Source organism: Ziziphus jujuba, chromosome 4 (assembly GCF_031755915.1).
Source record: "Ziziphus jujuba cultivar Dongzao chromosome 4, ASM3175591v1".
Classification (NCBI taxonomy): Eukaryota; Viridiplantae; Streptophyta; class Magnoliopsida; order Rosales; family Rhamnaceae; genus Ziziphus; species Ziziphus jujuba.
This window is the reverse complement of record NC_083382.1, coordinates 16,805,539-16,812,467: the sequence shown is the minus strand read 5'-3', so window position 1 is coordinate 16,812,467 and position 6,929 is coordinate 16,805,539.

The window sequence follows — 6,929 nt, the reverse complement described above, 5'->3', positions numbered from 1 at the left end:
CGTAGGCTCGTCTCTTTTGGATCCTTACATGCATTTTTTTATTTAACACTAGTTTCTCTTTTTTTATTCTTTTTCTGTCTCTCTTCCCTCAACTTCTCACTCCTTTTCTCTCTTTTGATGTCATGCTCTTCTAATTTCTACATCTCACTTTACATATATATACCTTTTTAATTCATGTGGGTCTCACATGGGGAGGGACACTAACAAAAAATTGCCACCTTCAACTTACATAGAGGAAAGCTCCATCAAATTGTCTACATTTATTTATCTATCCGACACAGTTTTTCCATGACCAAAATAGAATTGGCTTTCATAAAATGATTTTGTCTCTTTTTGTATGGCGTCTAACCACTTACTTTCTTTTTCATCTATCATAGCTGCTTGGTAGCACTATAGCCTTCCCCTATAAATGAACATCATTAATTCATGAGGCGGTTCCAAACTAGAAGGTCTCTTTTTAGTCAATATTTCAACTAACCTTCTAAACTAAGGTTCAAGTACTTGGCTTTTAGCTATCAATGAAAAGCCCTGAAATTTCCTTAAATGGTAATATCAATAAATGAAAAATGATATTGAGCACCATCCAAACTCTTAGCATCCATAATATAAATATAACCACACACCTTTCATCTTCATTCTAGTTTCCTTTTCAATAGTAGCATTAAACTATCTCAAAATATATAACACTTGGCTTTTAGCCCTTAATGTGAAACCTTAAACTTTCTTTGAATGGTCATCAATAAAAGTAACATAATATTTGACACAACTAAAAATCTTACCATCCATAAAAGAACATTAATATGCACCAAAATCCATAATATGAGATTTCAGAAAGAGAGAAGCCTTCAAATGCAACTATGTGTTGCTTTCCAATTATCCGTCTTCTTTAAGCCAAGAGCATTATGCTTCTTGGACAAGACTAATATCCTTTTCTTACGTAAATGATTAAGTCTCCTATGTCATAACTCAGTGGAATATTAATCAAATGCATTCACAAATCTCCGATATTGTTTTACTTATAGTGTATATAAAGAAAAAGATTTTATACCTTTAGTTACCACTAGATATCCTCTGATGAGCTATCATCTTCTTTCACCAAAGTAATTTTGGTAACCTTCATCATTAGAAACACCTACATATATAAAGTTGTGAAGGATATCAGGAACATGCATGATATTCCTCCATAATAATTTGCAATTGTTGTTGCTCTCCAACTATAGATTTTCTATGCCTACAATTTTACACTCTACATCATTTCCCATCTTCACGTAAACAAATTGATTGCTAAAATATGATGCAAAAAATCACAGTAAGATGTGGCATTGAACAAATCACCTAAATCAATAATCCATTAAAAACCACTATGAGTTAAACTTATTATCCACTATTGCAAATTATAATGACATCTTCATCAAATACTACTTTAGTAATATTACCCCCTCTTCCATCATCACCTTTTTCCTTGTTTTGTTCCTTTTTCCATTGTCTACATTGAAATTTCGTATGACCTTGCTTGCCACAATGAAAACATGTAAAGTCATTCCTTAGTCTCAAACTCCTCATGACTTGTCATCATGAACATTGTCTTGGTTCCATTGGTTTCGACTTTTGCTCCTTTCTCATTATCTTAAACAAGTACATGAGACTTTGACTTACTCCTTCCTTTTTCCTTTTATTTTTATTGTTCCTCATGCTATCTAATATCATCTTCATGGTTTACCATCAGGAGCAAAATTACCTAATGAAACAACTAATGTCTCCCAACCATTAGGCGGCGACTTATCAATATTAAGGCTTGTGCTTCAATCATCAAAGGACATCTTTACTGCTTTAAGATGTTTTAAAAGATTATTGAATTTGCTTAGATGCTTTGCAATAGGATTTCCATGTTGATATTTCAAATAGATAATGTCAAGACCCATCTAGAATCTCTTACCAGAACCTAGATAAGCCCTGCTCCAAAAAAAAAAAAAAAAAAAAAAATCCTACCGGACCATCTTACAGAAAATCCAGCAGCATATCCTCTACAGGTTAAGTATGCCCTAAAAATTTACTACACATAAAACACTCCACTATCATACCACCTTATTCCTCCCACCTTACTACAAGGTTTTCCACAAAGTGCAGCACTTCATTAATAAAGCAGAAGAATACAGGTGCTGAAAATAAATTAGTAAAAACAAATACTTTTATGGCTCATATCTGGCCACACCATCCACTTAATACAATCCTATATTTTTAAACTACTTTAGTAACACATCAAGTGCATAAATATAGATAGAAGGAAAATAAAACAACAACAACAACAATTATAATAATAATGGTAATGATAATAATATTAGTACAACTTGCCTGAGGACTACCACACTTGCTTGAAGATTACAACACTTGCCCAAATGTTATCATACTTGCCAGAAGGCTATCATAGTGCCCAAAATCTACCACACTTGCTCGAAGGCTATCGTAGTGCCCAAAAGCTACTACTTGCTCGAAAGCTATCATACTTGCTCAATTGGATGTATACGATGAGTATGCAATTGATATGAATGATGATGATAATAACAGTAACAAATTTATAAATAAATAAATAAACAACAACAACAACGACAATAGTTACAATAATAATAATAATAATAGTAATAACAATAATAACAATAATAATAATAACAATAATAAATAACAACTACAATAATAATTAACAACGGCAACAATGACAAATAATAATAATACTAATAATAAAGATATCAATAAATGATAATAATAAAAAAAAAAAGACGATACAAGTAGTAGTAGTAGTAGTAATAATAATACGAATAATAATTAATAATAATAGTAATAATAATAGCAATAATAATTGCAATAACAAATAATGATAATAATCAAAAATCATAACCATGAACATATAAAATAAAATTTTACTACGAAATGTGTACATTGGTAGAAGAGATATATCTGATACCATATAACATACTAATACACGATCCCATGATATCAGTTGTAGCAAGTACACTGCTACCAATACGGTTTGAAGTGGTTGCTTATATTGGCCATCTGACCCACTGGTCTTGTAAGTAGCAGAGTTACGAGGCTAAGTTATTTATGGGCCGGATCAAATCATTGTCCCTGTATGGTATGATACATATAGATATAACATAATATATATATATATACATGAAAAAGATACCTAATGCACCATACGATATTTTGACATACTTAGTATCCTTAAAGGTTAAAGAGAAAAACCTACAATCGGTCACCTTAGCATCCCCAAGCACCGATTGTTATGAACTTGCAATGGCTAAAGCAATCTTCATTCAATCGAGGAGAGGGTGGCTGATGCTCACTATGAATTATACTTGCCAATCCTCAGGCCTATAGCTCCCACAAGATGGCCATACATACGTGTGCGCTAACCTATAATAACCAGCCATCATGTGGCAAAGAAAATGGATGACTGATGCTCATTCTGCATTATACATGCTTACCTTCTTTCACCTCAACTCATAAAGGTTGACCATGAATATAACTTATGTGTTGATCTATAACATAATAACAAGCCATCATATGGTCAAGGAGGTGGCTGCCTGATTCTCACTGGCAACCCTTAAGTCCATAATTTCCACAGGATGATCATAATATAATAACCAACCATTCTGCGGCCAAGAAAAAAGGTAACTGATGCTCACTCTACATTATATTTGCCTACTCTTAGGTCCATGGCTACCACAAGATAACCATATATACTTATGCATTAATCAACAATACAATACAAAACATCAGTACTGTATAGTGTATCTAAAAACTATAAAAATTTACAATATCATAAATACCGAAATTTAATAAAATATAATTGGGTTCATACATTTTTACTAAATTCATAAAATTCCATATTTCCTTTTGAAAAGCCCCATAAATCCAACGATTTTATTAAATTAATTACTTCTATAATAATTTAAACTTCTCAGTTATTCAAATACATACATATATATATATATATATATATATATATTTATACACTAAAAGTTATTATCATATTAAATCATATTTATGAAAATTTATTTCCTTAAAACTTACTTCCTTAAAATTCATTTATGAAAAAAATTATATTAAATCATATGAAATTTTATACAAAAATAAACGCATATAAATATATATATTTTTGGATAATAAATTTAATAATATGATATAACAATAAACTCACCATAATTTACCATAATAATTTCTCTAAAACTATAAATATAATTTTATGCAACAAATAGATTCAATTCACATAAGTCCTACATAAGAAACTTAAATAACATTTTTCTTAAATTGTAAAACATATATAATAACTTCTAAAAATTCTAATAACACAAATATATATATATATATACACACAGCTATATCTACACAAGAATATATATTCATCTACATGCATTCATACATATTCACACACACATTTATATATATATATATATATAATCATATACATATAAACACAATCATTTAGCAAGCATATACATGCACATATACATATTTATACAAATATATATATATAATGTATATATAATGTATATTCATATACACTGAGATATACATATACATATACATAATCACATATATTCATACACATACATAGGTATTCATACATAGAATCTTTCTACTATCAGGTCTGACCTGATCAAAATGTGTTCGGTCCAAAAACATGGGAAAATTAATGGCCATTGGATTTAAAACTTATCAAATGAATGGCTCAGATTATTCCTTGCCTCACATGATAAAAACTTGGCAAAAAACATCATTTCCCTTCTCGCCCGCTATTTCGTTCCTTCCTGCTGGCACCATTACTCCCCACAGACTTCATCATTTCAAAATTTTAAAATCCAACCCACCCACCACTGTGATAATTTTAATTGAGTCAGAAATGGCTTGCTTACATATCCATAATTTTAAGTATCATGCCCATTGTTGAAAAATTGCATTTATGGGAAAAACAAAAAGGAAGCATTTTGGAAGCAAGAACAAAAAAATAAAAATAAAAAAATAAAGAATAAAAAAATAAAAAAAATAGGTTTTTAGCGATGGGACGGTTTTATGAAAAACCGTCACCAAAAGGAATAAAAGTGAAAAGCGTTGGCTTTTATCCCTTTTGGTGATGGTTTTTAGAAAATCATCGCTAAAAATCATTTTTTGTTTTTATTTTTATTTGTAGTTCTTGCTGCCAAAATGCTTCACTTGTCCCCCCCATAATTTCTCTGCCAAAACTAAATTTTTCTGCTATCTATTTATTTATTTTTCTTCTTCAAGCAGCAATTTCTAATAACTCTAAATTCAAGAAAGTACAACAAAATATCTCTGTTTTTGTTCTTTCTCCATATGGTTGTAGCCGTTGGACTAGTTTGCTTTCTTCTATTCAAGGGTGTTCAAGTGCTTATCCAAGCTTCAGATAGTATTCAAAGAAAAGAGAAGAGTTTGTTGAAGTATCTCGTACCATAAGTCGAAGCTGCATGTCTACTAAGTATTATGCTTGCATTTATATGGCAAGAAGCAGTGAGGGAATGGCCTGGGTTCGTGGTTCGTTTCATATTATGAAGCACTTTCATTATTTCATTAGCTATTGGGAGCACTTTCATCTTGTCCTACTCTCTCTCTCTTTTTCTCTCTCTTTCCCTTTCTCTCTCCTCCTTCTCTCTTTCTCTCTCTAACAAAAGGAAATATCAAGCGGAGGAGAAAAGGAAAAGAAGGCACATGAGGGACCTTGGGTGGGAAATTGAAGATGTAATCTAAGTCATTCATTTTTCTAGTGGTCATGGTTTTTCTCATGTTTTTGGACCAGACGCATTTTGATCAGGTTGGGCCTGATAGTAGAAGGACTCTTCATATATATAAATATATACAATTCTTTAACAAGAACATGTATATATATATATATTTGAGTACATTCAAATATATATATATATATGCATCTAAACACATACCAAAAGAATACCCACATGTACTTATGTATATATATGCAAGAATATACATTTGCAAACATGCATATAAATATCTATACATAAACATGTAAATACATATACAATTTAACACAATTGCCGCATTAAATACAACATATACTCAAAAATGGCAACTTTTCAATGACACACCTATAATTCACAAACAAAGTATCAATGGAAAGTTAACGAAATGAGGAATATGCTACTAACCTCTATTGGGCTTAACACCGCAAGTATTGGCTAGAAAATGGCCGAACAGTTTCGGCCAAACTCCCAGTCTGTCTCATAAATGGTTCGTAATTTGGATGAATGGATGCCATTTCTAAGGTCAAGGGGTCAAAAACTAAGGGGTAGGACTAAACACGTGGTCAAAAACCATTAGAAAAATATCAAAGGGGAGGTCACCGACCACTGGCGAAGGACCATAGATCCAAGCATGTCTATCAGCCAAATGACCATTGGCTTCCACGCTGTGGCCTCTCTGTGGCTATGATGCGGCAAGCGACAGGCCAACAGAGAGAGAGAGAGAGAGAGACAGAGAGAGACAGAGAGAGACAGAGAGGAAGAGGGAGGGGTTTGTTTTCATGGGGAGATGAGAGAGAAAGAGAAAGAGAAAGGGAGAGGGAAAAAGAAAAAGAAAGAGAAAAGAAAGAAAAAATTATTATTATTATTTTTATGGTGACATGTGGCGCTACCAGTTGGTGACATGTAGCACACACCAATTGGTGACATGTGGTACCTATCAAGGATTCTTCTAAATATTTCACTATCTAATAAAGTCAGTTTTAGAAAAATAGGCATGATTTTACAAACTTATAAGTTTTCATCCGTAGATCCAAATTAAGAATGTAGCAAGTCTACAGACTCGTATCGACAAGCACTATCGCATAGTATATGAGTCAATATCAAAATCTATATAGATAAAAAACCAGCTCTAGGCTCATCGATGAGTTAGCG